The sequence below is a fragment of the Motacilla alba genome, chromosome 6, assembly GCF_015832195.1.
Source record: "Motacilla alba alba isolate MOTALB_02 chromosome 6, Motacilla_alba_V1.0_pri, whole genome shotgun sequence".
Taxonomy (NCBI): domain Eukaryota; kingdom Metazoa; phylum Chordata; class Aves; order Passeriformes; family Motacillidae; genus Motacilla; species Motacilla alba.
The window spans coordinates 34,120,722-34,136,909 of NC_052021.1; the positions used below are offsets into that span (position 1 = coordinate 34,120,722).

At 43.0% G+C, this 16,188-nt stretch overlaps 1 long non-coding RNA gene across 1 annotated transcript; it reads left to right on the plus strand.

Annotated features, from left to right (window-relative positions):
* Window positions 1–1,051: 1,051 nt before the first annotated feature.
* Window positions 1,052–15,696, plus strand: LOC119702901. The gene is made up of 3 exons (XR_005257483.1): window positions 1,052–1,206; window positions 14,566–14,720; window positions 15,535–15,696. It is a non-coding gene; the product is annotated as an uncharacterized LOC119702901 (long non-coding RNA).
* Window positions 15,697–16,188: the final 492 nt, after the last annotated feature.

Sequence of the window (16,188 nt, forward strand, 5' to 3'; positions counted from 1 at the left end):
ATCCCTGGCAAAACCCCTGATCATTCTCACAACTCAGCTGACATCCAGATATTCATGGGAGGCTTAGGAAGAATCAGGCTGCTTTATCCGCACCACCTTTCTCGTGTTGCCCCTTTCTTTGCGGCTGCTCCTCTTTGATGGAAATTTGCTGTAAAATTGCCACTCCACCAAACCTTTCTTTCCCTCGTGTGCCTTCCCTGACCCCTGCTCCTTACATTTGGCAGAGCCGAGCAGCCAGAGCCCTAAATCACCCCAGCAGCCATGGCTGGGGCACGGTGCCTTTCCCTGGATTCCAGCTGGCGGCCGCTCCCAACTCCTGTTTTCCCAATTCCCGCGGAGACAGAGAATTCTCACGTTGTCTAAAAGCCAAGGGCTGAGCTACTGATAAAAACCCTGATGGATGGTGGAAGGGCTTTTCCATAATTCCCCAATCCTAATCAATGAGTGTGTTTGACATCCTGGCAGCTCAGCATTGGAGAATAGCTGTCGATAGCGCTGAAAGGAAATGGGAAACTCTTACACTATTGATGGGAGTTGGTTATTGATGTCATCACTCCTGTCACTCACTGATAAATACAGCCCACAGTGACTTCCCTCCAATCTGGAGAGCCATGGATTTGAAAACACACATCAGCCACATGAAAATCACCATGCAATTGAGGTGATGTTAACTCCAAGTGATGATGAATCTTGGATTTTCTCCTGCTTATTTCCATATTTCACCCCCATAAAGGACACGTGGGCAGTTGGCTGTGCCATTTGGGATAAGGTGGATATTTGGATTACAGCGAGGGCCTGAATAACTGGTGCCTCGTTCTCAAATTGCTTTATGGATGGATCTGTGTGTCAAGTGTGCATAATAATGGCTGTAACAATATGTTGCCTATTTACTGAGACAAAATTCCAGTAACTTATCGACTCAAGCCTTGTGCAGAACGGCCTTTAAGAGACGCTTTTGCTTGTGATCTTTTATTCAGCAGCTAAGTGAGAAGTGGAAATGTGGGCGGTGTCCCTTTTCTCTTGCTGGAGCCTGGCTCCTGGAGGTCTGGTTTCCAGAGAGCAGCGAGCGGGAGCATCCGCACCTGTGTCCCCGACAGCTGGCACGCTCTGCCCGTGCCACAGCCGCCATCTGCGCCAGCGCCACGCGCCGCTGACGGGACTGGGGGGAAGGCAGGAGCAGGAAAGGGACTTCACACCACCACAGAGGTGGGTCTGGGGGCTGAAATCTGCTGTGGGTGGAGTGTCTGCATGTCTTTTTTCACTGAAAGCTGTTGCTGGTCAGACAATTAATTACAGGTGTTCTGGGTAGATTTAAGGACTTTAGGCACAGGGGGCTTTGTTTCTGTAGAGGTTGTATGGAATTATTTGGGCTCTGAGCAGTCTGGTTTAGTGAAAAGTTTCCTTTCCGTGGTGGTTGGAATGAGATGATCCTTAAGGTCCCTTCCAACCCAAACCATTCTCTCTACAAGCATCAAGTATTTTTCTGATACATAAAGAGATCATTTTTCTATAGAAACTTAATTCCCCCAAGAAAGACACCATTCACAGATGAATTTTCTTTTACATTGTGTGGAAGAAAGAGCTTAGCACCTCCTGTAAAAGGAAGAGGTGCCCCTCCATCTCCACGAACCCCTTCAAGGTGCCAGTCATCCAGGTCAAAGCCAAAGGCAGGGTTTTCTACTTCATCCTGGAATCCTGGCAGCTCCTTGTTGCTGTCTGGCTTGGCACAGCCTGAAATGGTGTCAGAGGACAACCTCTGCACTTAGAATTGCAATAAACAACGGGCCTGTGGTCTCCCCTCCGGGATGCTGTCACTCCTGCAAGGGTGCAGATTGCTGAAGGTGGGGAGACACCGGCACGGCTTCCACTCCTCTGTGGGTGGGATGACCAGAGTGACCCTCTGTCTCCGGGGCAGAAGCTCTCCAGAACAGCCCAAAGGTGGGAAAACAGAACTTTTCTCCCCACTTTTTGCTTTGTCTTCCCTCCAGATGCAGTGGGGCACCAGCAGGACATTGCAGAGCTGTTCTCAGCCCTGTGTGGCAAACGCTGTCAGTCCCCTCGGGGCAGGGGGAAATGAGCTCCAAACAAATGCTTCTCTGCAGGTGCAATGCACATAAGTGCATTTTTGGATCGTGGTCCAAGTCTGCATCCTTTGTGAGACCAGGAATGTGCCAGGATGAGTTGGTTTTTATCAGCCCAGCACCTCTCCATTGAGCAGAGACAGAGTTGGGAGTATTGCACATCAAAGAGAGGGGAATTAAGGAATGAGAAAAACTTGACATTTACACAATTTAGGCATGTTACTTTTATTTAAGGGTTTTTTTTTTTTTTGTGCAAAGGCTGCAGAACCCTTGGTGAATAGACCTGTTAATGCCTCTTGCTTTTTGTGTTTATATGTGCCAGGTCTAATAATTGTCACATCAACCTAAGTGAGAAACATCCAGACACCTTCATGGGAGAAGCCGTAGGGCTTTAGTTCAAGTGACTCCTGTTCCTCCTGGGTGGGGAAGAGGGAAGGGCAATAAACAACAGGAATTTGTTCATTTCTCAGCACCAGGGTTTGTCACGTGTAAAAATGTAGGACCTTGGAAGCCATTAATTATACATAAAGTCAATAACCAATCTTAATAGAACTTAAAGTGACAAAAGCGATGACATTTAAAAAATCAGCTTCCCCATACCATGAGTCTGGGACCATCAGGGAAAGGAAAAAAGCTGGAAACATGCAGTAATTGCCACTGCCATTTTCTGATTTCATTAGAGAAAACTGCTTTCCGAGTAGGTAGATTGGGAAAGGGAGAAATTCTGGATCACAGGCCTGTGTCTGGAATAACCTGTCCTTCAAACAGAGGAATTTGGGGTAAAAAAAAATGAGGATTTGCTCTTTTATGATGTTTTAAAACTTACATAAGAGCATATTTTAGCTGCACTTTTATTTTTCCCCTAAAAAATGAAGCAGAGTCATAGTGGACAGACATGAAAATAATAATGCTAATAGTGATATTAATAATAGTAATAATTCCTCAGCACTGCTGCTGATTTCTAGAGACTGGAATCTGACCAAATCTGACAATAATCAATGCATCTGAATTTCAACTTGTATTTCAGTTTGTAAAATTCATAAGAAATAGATGTACCCATGAAAATCCAAGCTTTAAAAGAAATTCTAGCACCCAATTCAGGCATTTATTCTAATTAATCTTACGCAAGGCGAGAAGGTCTGCTATGAAGTCATCATTAATTTATATTCCTGCAGCACAGTTTATCTCATTTACTTTGTACCTTACTTTTTTTCATGGAAGATCAAGAACCAATTCTTGGCCATTATTCTTGACGGAATCCATTTGAAACGAGCCAGAGGAGTGAGGAAAGCGAGGCGCCCACACATGGATGAGTCTTGCCAGGTTCTGGACCATTTTTTTTCAACTGCCTAATTGAGGAAATATTTTTTGCTCTTTGTTTGCAGGGGGTGGGTGGGTTGGTTTGTTTGTTTTCTCGGGAGCGGGGAATTTCGGTCGGTCCTCGCCCTTGTTCCAGTTTGGAAGAGCAGGCGCTGGGGCTGTTAGCAAGTGACATGCCCAGGAATATAAAAGAGCACTACATCTTTGGAGCTGTTTCCTGGTATTCCCCAGCATCCTTGTTTGTTATAATTTGAAAGAAGCTATTGAGCTGAAAGGAGGGACAAACAATCTCCAGGCGGACAAAGCCAGGGAGAGCTGGGAGCGGCCAAATTTCCATGAAACACTCGTGTTCCAATTCATATTTAAATGCGCTCCTAAGCAGCTGGACAACCTTTCTGTGGCCGGCCACAGCTGAGCGTTGTAGCCAAGGAGAAATCACAAGCAATTTGCTGCGAGCAGATGAAAGGTGTGTGTGCTTCTGTCCTTTTAATGCGAGAGAATAAACACTGAGCTCGCGCAGGATGTCAAGATGTTGGGCAGAGTTTAAGTGCAGCAGAGCAGATTCCCAGGGCTGTGCATTGGCACCAATTCCTTTGAAGTCATCCAGGTTATGCTGATTTACAGTGGCCAAAGATCAACACAAATATGGTTGTTTCTGTAACTAATTTCGATGGCCTTCTGCTTAATGATTTTTTTGTTGTTGTTGAGGGAAATTATTGTTTCTTACAAATGCGTCTAGGCAGCAGCTACTCAATCAAATAATCATTTAATTCTTGAAGGGCTGAATCCTGCAGCCCTGATTAATTTAAAACTTGTGCGGGACACACCTGGAGAAGAGAAAGCCTGGGTCAAAAGTGCCTTTCCCCATATCCAAAACAGACCTCGGGCTATCCCAGTCTTCAGCAGAGCCTCATTGTAATGGAAAGAAACCCAAATTCTCCCTAATTTGCATTTTGTACGTCTGTAACTGAGCCACCTTGGGGCACAAAGGTGCTTTTGCAGTCCCCTCACCTCACTCCTTGCTCTTCTCAAGGTGCCAGAGAGGGCCCTACATGTTATAAACAATCCTTTTTTCCTGAGGATTGCTCTTCCAGAGGCTGTGCTGGTATCTTTGGAGGCATTTTGTCTACAACCAACTGGTGCAGAGCATCCTTTGTGCAAAGAGAAGCAGATTTCTCCAGGTCCAAAAGAAGTTTTTCCATCGTACAAACAGGCATGAACTATAATTTATCAAGTGATGTTCCTGCAGGTTTATTGTGAATTAATGTTACCATTTGCTTTGAATATGGTTTAATGTACTTTAGAGGCATAGCTTAATTGTTCTTTGTCCTTGAGAGTCTTCACTGCAGCCACTTTTATTAAGAAAAATATCAGGAATTACTAAGAATGTTTAAAAATTACTTCTCACAGAAGCTGGGTCAGGTTAAAGAGTGAGTTTGTTGCACAACATTCTTTGCTCTCTTTCCCTAGGATATTGTTTTAACCATGTGTGAGCTATTTGCTGCAGAAATCAAGCAGGGTTTGGATGATTTTCCTTTCCCTTAAGTAGATATTTTTCAAACTATTTCTTCCCTGTTTGAATTTATTTTTTATGTCACATTAGAAGGAGTGATTAAGGGCAAGAGATTGGGCTTTACCTCTGTTTTCTGCTGAGGTTGGAGTGTGGGGATGGTGTCTGTGATGATAAGAGGATGCTGAGAGTTCCTATGGCAGTAGAAATAATAAAATAATCAGGAATTGGAAAGAATTAACTAGCAGCTATTTTAAACCCCAATGTGAGAGCTAAAACCAAGAAAGAATTTTCATGGCTTTACTTTGACACCGTGGAAGGCAGAAAAGGGTGTTTGTGCCTCCAGCTTTGTCCCTGAGCTTCCAGCAGCCACCACCCAGTCCAGGCTCTGGGATAAAGACAAGGAAAGTGCAAATGACTGAGAATCCCAGAATCCCAGACTGGTTTGGGTTGGAAGAGACCTTAAAGCTCATCTCATTCCACCCCCTGCCATGGGCAGGGACACCTTCCACTAGACCAGGCTGCTCTAAACCCTGTCCAGCTAAATCAGATGGATTAATCAGATGGATAAATCATCCCATTTAATGGTGCTGGGTTGATGGCTGGACTCAATGACCTTGAAGGTCTCTTCCAACCTGGATGACTTTGTGAATCTGTGATTCCATTGTCCAGGATGTTTAATGTTTATACACAATTCACCTAAAGTCTTTCCCATTTCTATTACCTAACTTTATTTTCTCTACTCCTCTTCTACTACTGAAGATATTGTAGACTTAAAAACTCTGCAATCAATGGCTGGCTAATATTTCCTCAGTTAATTGTTGAGGTTTAGCTGTCCCTTCTATAAATCTGCAACGAGAGGAACAGTAGAAAATAACTATTATTCAATTTATTGCTTGAATATAAAATTAGATATACGAGCCATTACCTTCCACTTGGATAAAAATGTGGCTGAGTTGATTCTCTTTGTCTGGCCACGGTGCTCATCAGGAAACACTCAGTTATTTTTGGATGGCTACCCCAAATTCTTTGCTTTGGGAATTAGAGCTTCGAGAGAAACCTGAGTAGCTGTTTCATCCAGCAAGGGATATTTCTCCAGTAGGAGCACAATAAGCCCAGGACCTGCCTCTGGAATTGGTTGTTCCACTCAGTGGGCAGAGTGAAGCCATGGAAAAAAAAAAAAGGAAAAAACTTAGCTTGTGCCTTAAACCCTGAATTTGGCTCCTCCAGTAGTTAAACGGACCCTGATGCCTTATGCAAAACTTTGCATTGCAAATATGTTATTTTGATTTATTTGGAGAGTGGAGTAGGACTGAAGGGGCCAGCAGCCTCTCTGCTGATTTTTGATGAGGTTAAAATTCAGTATCTGAAGTAATTTTTATTAACAACTAATTTTCTGGCCAGGAAAATATCTGTAGAGAAAAATTAAATAATAAAACAACCTGGACTGGAAAAGAAAAAAACTCAAAACAATACAAAGCCCTTACAACTGACTAATAACCTTGCAAGATTAATGATAAATACATTATCCTCCTTCAATATTTTTTGTCTTGGGATGTGTGATTTCCCAAGGACAAAATCAGTCAAAACTACCCTTGGCTTCCACAGTTTTCCAGAGTTTTCCATGGAGCAAAGTGATTACATGGAGTGCATATACTGAATTTATAGTTCAGCTTGGTTTTACACAAATAAAACCTTGAGTAAGTGTTTCTTAGCTTAAGAAAATTGGACCAAATTGCTGAATGGAAAATAAAATTCTTCATGCATTTTTGCCTTTAATAAACAGAAATCTTTACCTAAGGGAGGAAGTGATCTGGATTTGGTGCGAATAATTAAATAAAACAGAGAAATTACTAAGCAAAGCATTACTTTTTATTTAAAAGGCAAATGGAAAACAAATGTCTAAGAAAGGCAGTGAGCTTGCTTAGTGTTTCCCACTCAAACACTTCTTATATTGAAGAAACAGGTTATTTACTGTCTTTTCTTAATAAGTGATTTCAAGATGGAAATAATGTCACCAAAATCAGCACAATTTATTGCACAGACCTACAGTAAAAGCTACCTTGGCTGCGGGGAGTTGCCCTTAAAACAGACGTTTCATTTTGAACATCACCAAAAATTTGCAGTTGGACTGAGGTTCATCCCAAATCTCTGCTGGGAACAGCTTCAGCACTGCAGGAATTTGGCTGTGATTGACATGAGACCACCCAACTGCATTAATTCCCCCCTAAAATAAATCATGGTGGTTTCGCTGATGTCCCTGATGTGGAGACAATTCCTACCAGGAGAAGATCTGACCTGTGGAAGAGCTCTCTGTGATGTCAGTGACCTCACTGCAAAACAGATAATCAATGTTGGCATCTGAATTCCCACATTAGGAGGAATATGGAGAAGATGTAATGCAGCATCGAGCACATTTTGTTGTGCTTTTCTTCAGCTCTGTCTCTAACCTGATGCCAGGGGATCTCTTCCAAACAGGTGGCCAAAACTTCAAGGAACTGTCCTTTTTTTTCTAATGGATGTTTGACTTAAAGCTTGCTGGGAAAACTTTTGAAGATGCATGAGCAAATTATTCACTTAAAAGTGGGAACACTCCCCACCAAATCCAACAGGGATAGGTAATTTGATAGATGAGTTCACCTAAATGATACTAGCATGTTTCTTATCTCCCTGCCATCAGGTTAAGAGCTGTTGTGCATAACTTTCTTAACCTTAACCTCATCTCTTTATCTCTCGGGACTTCAGGTTAGTACAAGGGATAAAGGAAAATCAATGCCAAGTTTGGTTCTGGTGAATGTTTATGTCTGTATGCAAAGGAAGAAGGGGGAGAGCTTGAAACCATCCCTTCCCAGTGAAAGATTTTAATTAAATTAGGTCTTAGAAATGTGGAGTGTGATCTTTGCAGTGTTTTGATTTCGCTGAAGATTATGACCAGGCTTGCCAAAACCAACGGCGAAGTCTCACATTTGTGAACTCGGCACACAGCGCCCATGAATCTGATACATCCCAAAGAAAGAGCCTGAGCGCTCCTGTTTACATTCCTAAAGTCTTTACAAACAAGGGGAACAATATCTGCTCTTTACAGCTGACCGTGGTCAGGTTCCTGTGTACAGCACGAGTGACCTTTCCGAGCTGAGCAATCTTCAGACACTCAGCGCCCAGGGCTGTGAAAAGCCCGAGGTGTATCAGCTTACCAGGAGTTCATATTTTACACCACGACTGATTTTTACTGTATCCAGCTGCTGAATATCAAATGATGGAGTTTGGGCTGTAAAAGAGGACCTTTCTCTTATGTAGGGACACAGACTCCTCCTGCTGCTGGGAAAACGTGACTGTTGTGCACAATCAAGCCGAAGTTTGTGCTGTCTCCTCTCTGACTCCTCTTTATCTGTGCTTAGCCTGTTCTCTGTATCCCTTTCCTCACCAAAGACATCTTTATGTCAGTCAAGAGAGACGTAGCAGGTGTAAGATCTCTGGATTGTGTCCAGATGGATCTGGAGTACCCCCAGGGAGGAGACCCCAGATTCTCTCTGGTCTCTGCTCAGGGCTGGGCACTGCCCAGGGCAGAAGTTCTGCCTCCTGTGCAGGGGAATTGCTGGGCTCAGTCCCTGCCCGTGGTTCTGGGGTCATTGCTGGGCCCTGCTCAGAGTCCTCTCTGCACCCAGGGACAGCCAGGGACAGCCAGGGACACCCAGGGCTCAGGCCCCTCTCAGCTGGGGCTCCTCTCCAGGCTGAGCAGCCCCAGCTCCCTCAGCCTATCCTGGGCATGGAGATGCTCCAACCCTTTTTTTCTCCACAGGACTTGGAGATGTGGCACCTTTAGCACGTCCAGTAAGTTCTTTTCATATAATCCTGAAGGTTGGAAGAGAACTTTTAGATGATCAACTCCTTTTATCCAGCTCCAAACCATTGTAAATGTGCGCACGGAGCCTGGCACAGCTCATCCTCTCTTCCCTGCTGCTCCTGGCCTTGGTGGCCCAAAGCAGCTTCTGTCAAGGAGGGTTTTGTTCATTCCCAGGGAAAAAGCCTCGAGGTCATTTTAATTTAGATGGTTTGAACACATAAAGGCAGCACATCTCAGTGCAATGATGATCTTGGGTGAGGATCTGTTTTTCTTGAGCTTGTGGGGAATACAGCAAAGTGGTGGAGGAAAACAACTGCTTGAAAAAGGTCTTTTAGCTCCTTGAACAGGGAAGGATTATGCAGGGAAGGACCAATAAACCAAGCACTCTATGGGCATTCCTTAGCTTGTTTTTGGGATTGCGCTGGCTCTTACCAAACACATTTTGCTTTCACTGTAACAGCTTTCCTACTCCAAATGCCCTGTGCTAAATCCTGCCATGCAAATAAGCATCACATCTTCATTTTCATAGAGTAATGGGCTTTTTCCATAGAAGACACCTGAAAAAGAAGGCTTTAGCTGTGTAAGCCTAATTTTAGTGTGTTGATGGATCTTCTGGAAACAGAAGTCAGAGCAACAGCCAAGTTTGCAGCTTGGCTCAGAGTTTATTTTCTGCTAAAAGAAACATGAAAACAAATATAGAAAATGTGTAATCTAGATTCTGTTATAGAATTCAGATACGCAGCTATTACAGGGAGATAATTAATGTATCAGGCTATCAGTGAGGGCTGCTCTGCTTCTCAAAACCTGAGTGTTACTGGTTGGGGGGAGCCAGATAATGATAAAAACATCCTGTGAGACTGTAACCCAAGCATTCTGGTGGTTGAACTTGAGGAAAGGGCACATATTATCAGCTGTATTTTGTTCTCAATTCACTCCAGGAGACAGTGAGAAAAGTGGTCTAAAAAGGAGCGATCAATAATTTGTATAGTGAACACAGTGTGCCGTTAAGAGGTCTAATCTTTAGATCTCTTCAAACATCAGGTGAGACAGCAGAGCCATGACTACCAAGGAGGAAGCAACCTGAGGTGCAATTCATGAGAACAAAGGCTAGGTCACAGAGCCTGGCTGGTCATTTGTAGAGAGTTTGTTACAAGAAAAGCTTGTGTAGGGAGGAATTGATCCAGCCACAGAGCCATGAACACCTTCTGTGGGGTATTTGCTCCCGTGAACCCTCCTGCAGTCCAGTTTTGGGTTGCAGATCAGAACTAGAGGTTTCCAGCTCCTGAAGCTGCTGATTGCCTTTCCCAGCTTGCTGAAGTCCCTGAAATGCTGGAAAGAGCTGCTTGGGGGATATTCATACAATCAGAATATCCTGAGGTGGAGGGGACCCGCGGGGATCATTGAGTCCAGCTCCTGGTCCTGTTTGGGACACCCCAACAATTCCACCCTGTGCCTGGGAGCGTTTTCCAAGCTCTTCTTGGTCTCTGCAGGCTTGTGCCATTAACAATTCCTTGGGGAACCTGTTCCAGTGCCTGACCACCCACTGGGGAAGAATATTCTGCCAACAAATGACCTCGATCAACCAAGAAGAGGCACTTTTAGAGGTCCTGGTATTTGAAAGGAAAGCACAATGCAGTAATTCCTGTGTCAGTGTTTCTGCAACACAACAAAGAAATAAAGTTCCTTGGTGTTACAGAGAATACAAGGTAAGAGACACCAGTTCAGGTTTGAAGGTTGAACTAGGCTTTGCCATTCTTAATTAATCTGTTGAGTAATTTCACAGAATCATAGACCAGTCGAGCTCCACCAGGCCAGAAAGGGCCGTTGGAATCACTGAAGGTGTAACGTGAACCATAAGATTTTCCAGAATTGCAGAATTTGTTTGAACGGAATTAGAATTTAATTTAATTAAGTTAATCTTTTAGAGGGAAAACTTCATCTCAGTTTCAAACCAATGGGTTCAACTCTGTGAGGGAATAGTCTAGGGAAGAATTTTTCTTGAGCAAAGGACCAAGTAACTTGAATAGCAATGATATTGCCTTGGTCTCCTTGTGCTATTTAAGTGGTGATTAGGTCTGAACTTGACTTTTAAGGCAAAAAAAATACACTTCCAGGGGTGACTCCCTGAGTGAGAAGAGCTTTCAGTACTGTAGGTCTGAGTAGATTAACAGACTGTCTATAAAATGAGGGAAGAAAATAAGAAGGGAAAGAGGAAAAAGCCAAGGAGAGAGTAAAACTTGGAATTGGAAAAACAATTCCTGTTCCAGATGAAACATTTCATTATGTATGATGGGTTTAAAGGCAGTTTGCCTGATGACTTTGTATTTAACAAGGCATTGTGTGAAACATGGCATTGTTCCTTACAGGAAATAAAGAACAAGAAGTCTCCTTATTTCTTCCATACTCGTGTTGAAAGGGGTATGAAGTTGTGATGGGGAAGTAATCACTCCAAAGCACAGCAACCTTGAGGTATTTCCTTTTAGAGCTGTGCAGCTTCGTCTACAAATGAGGCTGCTTGGGCTGGAAGGATGTTCTGACTCCCACAAATTGAGCCTGGGTTTATTTATTTATTTTTTTAAAATGTAAGTTTTTATTAAGTATCTTTAGTGCATTGACATAATTCAAACCTTTGCTTTTAGGGATGTTTTAACACCCCTCTGGGGAGAGCTTGGGCCAAAACCTGAAAGTGCTGAGTATCTGCTACCACATCCAAATTCACACTTCTCACTTTCTATGCTTTGCTCCAGAAGTTTTATGCTTGAGCCTTCTCATTGTCATACTCCACTGCTAACTCAGCTGGACTGAATGCAGAAAACAAAATCCCAGATTATTCTGAGTTGGAAGGGACCTAAAGGAGCATCAAAGTCCAGCTCCTGAAAATCCTACAAGACCTGTGGAATGGTGGAGGAATTGTGGACTTGGCTGAGCAAACAAAGAGAGGATGTCCTAAACTTTGGGCTCTTGGGCTGAGGGTGGCCAATGCCACAAGCTGGGTGGTGTCCTGAGTGTCTCATATCCTGAATATCTCATATCCTGAATATCTCATACCCCGAGTCCTGATTTCTACTGTTCAGTTTGAGGAAACACCTCACTGACAGGTTTGAAGAATATATCCCCCAAAATGACGTTTTTCTAGAAATTACTTGTTTGGGGTTTTGTCTAGTTAAAACTTGAGCAGTCTGTGAATAATTCTTCCTGCTCAGCTGGGCTTGGTCTCCACCTGCTCCTGATATGCTTTCAGGCAGTAGATCAGGGCAGGAGCTTTGCAGGAGTGGAGGCAAAGAACTGATGGGAGTTTCCACTTCATTTTTCCTCCCTTTTTCTTTTCCTGTTACTGAAGGTTTTATTATTATTATTAATATTTGGAGATTTTTTTTATTAATCACTGACAAGATTTTTCTACATTTTTCCGTCCAATTCGGTCCAAAATTTGGTGTCTGCACTTTGTTGCTGTGCTTTCCTTGTGCTGGCTGCAGAGCACAGAGCATTTGGAGAGCAAACTTTGCTGAAGAGGGAGCCTGAAACAGCTGCCAGGGCTGACAACTGAAAGGCACAAGTGGGGACAAAGCCGAGCAGACGGAGCGGAGCGATGTGGGAACATTAACACTTGGGAGGCACTCTCTTCCTCCCTCCCCTCATTCTGAAGAAGGGAAAGAAGCTGGGTCTTTGTCCAAAAAAACACTTTAGTGTTTGTGTGACCTTAAAACACAAGAAAAGATTCATCCATTCCTATGGTTTTCTGTTACTTGGATGTGCATTTAAGGGGATAAATGTTCATCTCTTTCATCCTGTACTTAAGGAAGATGAACTGTGTTTTTCACTCCCTGAAAATACGAAAATCTGTCTGTTATGTCACAGCTGTGCCAGCAGATTTCCAGGAAACCCAACGCGGTGCGTTCGTGTTTAGTATTCGGGAGGTTGCACCACCCCTTGATTAGCAGGGAAAGTTATCACGTGGAAAAAGTGTGCAGAGATTGTTTTAATCTCATCTTGCACCGGATTGAGAAAGGAGAAGGATTAAAGTGTCTTAACCATAAAGCTTGGCAGCAATTGTGGAGAGCAAAAATGAAAATAGTTGAAGAGAGCAGCGCAGGCAATAACTCACTTGGGGGGTCGGCAGAGGACCAGAAGAAGTGGCCAGACTGACATTGCTTGGTTTTATTAACTCATCCATAATTAGCCCATAGCTTAGATACAATTTAGCTTGTGCCATATGGGCTAATATAGTGCTGAAAGTTACCCCCCATGCAGGTGACAGTCTGTCACGCTGAAGGAAGATTAGCATAAAACAAACAACAATGCACCCTTAATGACAGTGGCACCATTTGCCACGCCATACTTGAGGATGGGGGAGCACAGCCATTATAACCCAATCTTCAAGATTTTATTAAGTAGAAATAAAAGCACTGTGCATACAGACCCCCTCCCTTATAGCCCAGTGAATCCTTCCTTCAACTTGCAGGCAAATCCGTTGTGTATTAGTTTGTTTTTTTTTTTAAGATAATATTTTTTTTAAATTGTAAAAATACCTAATGTAGGTATTTATTCACAGCTTTGCTAGTATTCCTTGGAACAGTGTGTAGAATTAGCTGTTCTAAGTGAAACGTGTTGGGCAAATGCATCCTGATGGTTTGTGCCTTGATAAAGGTGGAACAGAGTTGTTCTTAAACTGAAATAAAAATGAGAACACTCCACTCTATGTGCTCATCAACCCAATTAGAACTTTTCAGAGTAGATATGAATCTAACAATGGCATAACTGAAGGCGGCCCATGTTGTGTGAGGAAAATTTATCCTACAAAGAAAGTGAGCCACTGTCTTTGGTGATTCCCTCTTTTTTAATAGGAATTGCTCCGTTAAAATGATCCCCACGCGTTGTTGATCCGTCCTGCACTTATGGTAATTTGCCTACGTATTGCCAATGTTTTCCTTTTTAAATCAAGGAGGAAATTTGGTGCCAGAGCCTTTCCCAAACTGTGCTGAGCCCCTGACACAAAGCAGCAGAAGCCATTAGCATTCTCAGTTAAGGCTGATCAGTCGTGCTGTTGAACCATTTCTTCTCTTCCTCCCAACATATTTGCTTTCCTGTATTTCCCAGATAAAAGGGAAGCTCCCCCTCCCCTAAGTTTTCCAGACTTTTCTTTTGAAAGGCAGCCTGCTCATTTTAAATATTTTAAATGAAATGAGTTTTGCTATGCAGACAGGAGCTGGCTTTTTTTTTTTTTTTTCTCCCAGCTCTCATCGGCTATTTATGTGACTCCATGGTTTTCAAATGGTATAATGCTGGAGGATGCCAAATGTCCTGCCATTTAATAACCAGTAGCATACAGAGCTCTTTTCAAAATGCCACTGCTCTGAGCATCTGTTGTTATTAAGTAAGATGATCAAATTTTGTGCAGGACTTCAATTTTGCTTTTCACATCACTTATAGAGCAAGAATAATATGCAGTCTGTGTATAGAACTAATGTGTTGGGCTCATTGAGCCAATTGCTGGGTTTTGTGTTCTGCTTTATTGCAGACTGTAAAATAAACTTTGGCCTTTTTTTAATAAATGTTATAAAAATGCTCTGTGAATCAGGAGAGTGTCAGCAATTAAAGCCATTTAACATCATAATAATTAAAAATGCAATACTCCAGCATAGTCAGCGCTGGTTCACATAAAAAGCCACATTGTTGGTCCTTAATAATTACATTATTTGACAGACACGCTGAAGAAGAGGGAAAGGTGCACGTTGTTAGTATCAGATGAGCAGCTAATCCTTATTGTTCCTGGAAATTGCTGTAGCATCCTTTGCTCTCCCTGTTTGCAGCTAACAGATGTGCAGGAATGTCCTGGGCTCGGCATTGCTTTTCTCTCCAGCAGAATCTGACTGACAGCACCACCACCAGGGAACAGCTGGGCCCAGGCACATCACATTCTGCTGGTCGGGAGAGAAGCTGATTAGGCTATGGAGTACCTAATTGGGTAAGATGCCCCTCATTTTCCAACGATAAAATTCAGAGAGTGTAGAGCAGAGGAGAGCGGCCGGGCTGGGAAGAGCCGCGTGTTTGTCCCGCAGCACAACTGTACCTTTCAAATGAGCGAGGTTTTTACAGCTGTGGTTTGGGGCTGTGCCCGAGCTCAGCCTTGTGCAGGGCCAAATTTTTGAGAAGAGATTTAACTCAGGCATAATAACATTGAAATTACACCCCTGCATCTCAGCCCGTCCCCCCTGCTTTTCCTAAATCTGCACAGGCAGAAGGGCAGCTTTCCCCGCGGCGCTCATTTTTGTCATGGAAAAATGAAGCAAAAGGGGAAAAAGAAGCACAGATTTACAGATTTAGGTATTTTTTTTCCCACGAATATTGGAGATGTGGGATTATGCCCCAGTTTAATTGAATTATCCCCCAGTTTAATTGCATTGTAGGTGCTATAGAACCAATGTCATCTTCAGGTGAGAGAGAGAGGTTTTGGCTGCAGGATTGTGGATCCCAACATATCCTAAAGAGAATGGGGCCTAAGGAGGTTTTAGAGGAGCATCCTCATTCTGACCTTTGGAAGTCCTGGAAAACAGAAAGTGAAAATTGACTTTAAACATCCTGAGGAGGCAATTTGTTTTCTCTGTTTTCCTGGGGTGTCCAAGAGCTGTCTCTATTTCTCTGTCTGTCTCTGGAAATATCCCCAGGCTGTGGCACATTGTTTTTTTGATTTTTGGGGTTTTTTTGTTTGTTTTGTTTTTTTTTTTTTACTCTAGTTTCAAGCCTGTTAAGGTTGGGTTTTTTAACTTTATTTATTTCAGACACCCCAAGCTTGGACTGCAGCAATGGAGACTCAGTGTCCTTTCAATAAAAAGTGCTGAAAGGAACTTCCAGCCAGATCTTACAAGGCCTTGTATCAAGTACCAGTGATACTGGGAATATTCTCAACTTCAATAAAGTCAGCTGGCATGAAAATCTAATTTCTCTGATTTTTCTTTTATGAAACATGCAGATATGGTTCTTGGGGACAAGGTTTAGTGGTGGGTTAATGGCTGGACTTGATGATCTTAGAGGTATTTTCCCTAATGATTCTATGATTTTCTGATTTTTTTCCTTCACCTTGTATATTCTGAATTGATTTTAGTCACCTCTTGCAAGTAGTATTTGCTGTTCTCCAGGGTAACCAGTGATTCAGCATACAAGTTTGGTGCTGGGAAATAATGAAGATTTGGGAAGTTCACAATCTGTGAGTTAAATAATGTCAAAACTCTCCTGAAGCCAAACAAATAAAAATTTCCTGAGGACTTGGTGAGTTGTTTTTTACATCTTCACAGGTGTTGTCTGCAGGACCTTTGTCAGATTTGTTCTTCCCAAGGTCTGGAGTGATGGGATGAGCCCATCCAGTGGCCAGCAGCAATGCTTCCAGTGAAGTTTTGGGGCAAAGGAGCACATCCCCACAACCACTTACAGGTATT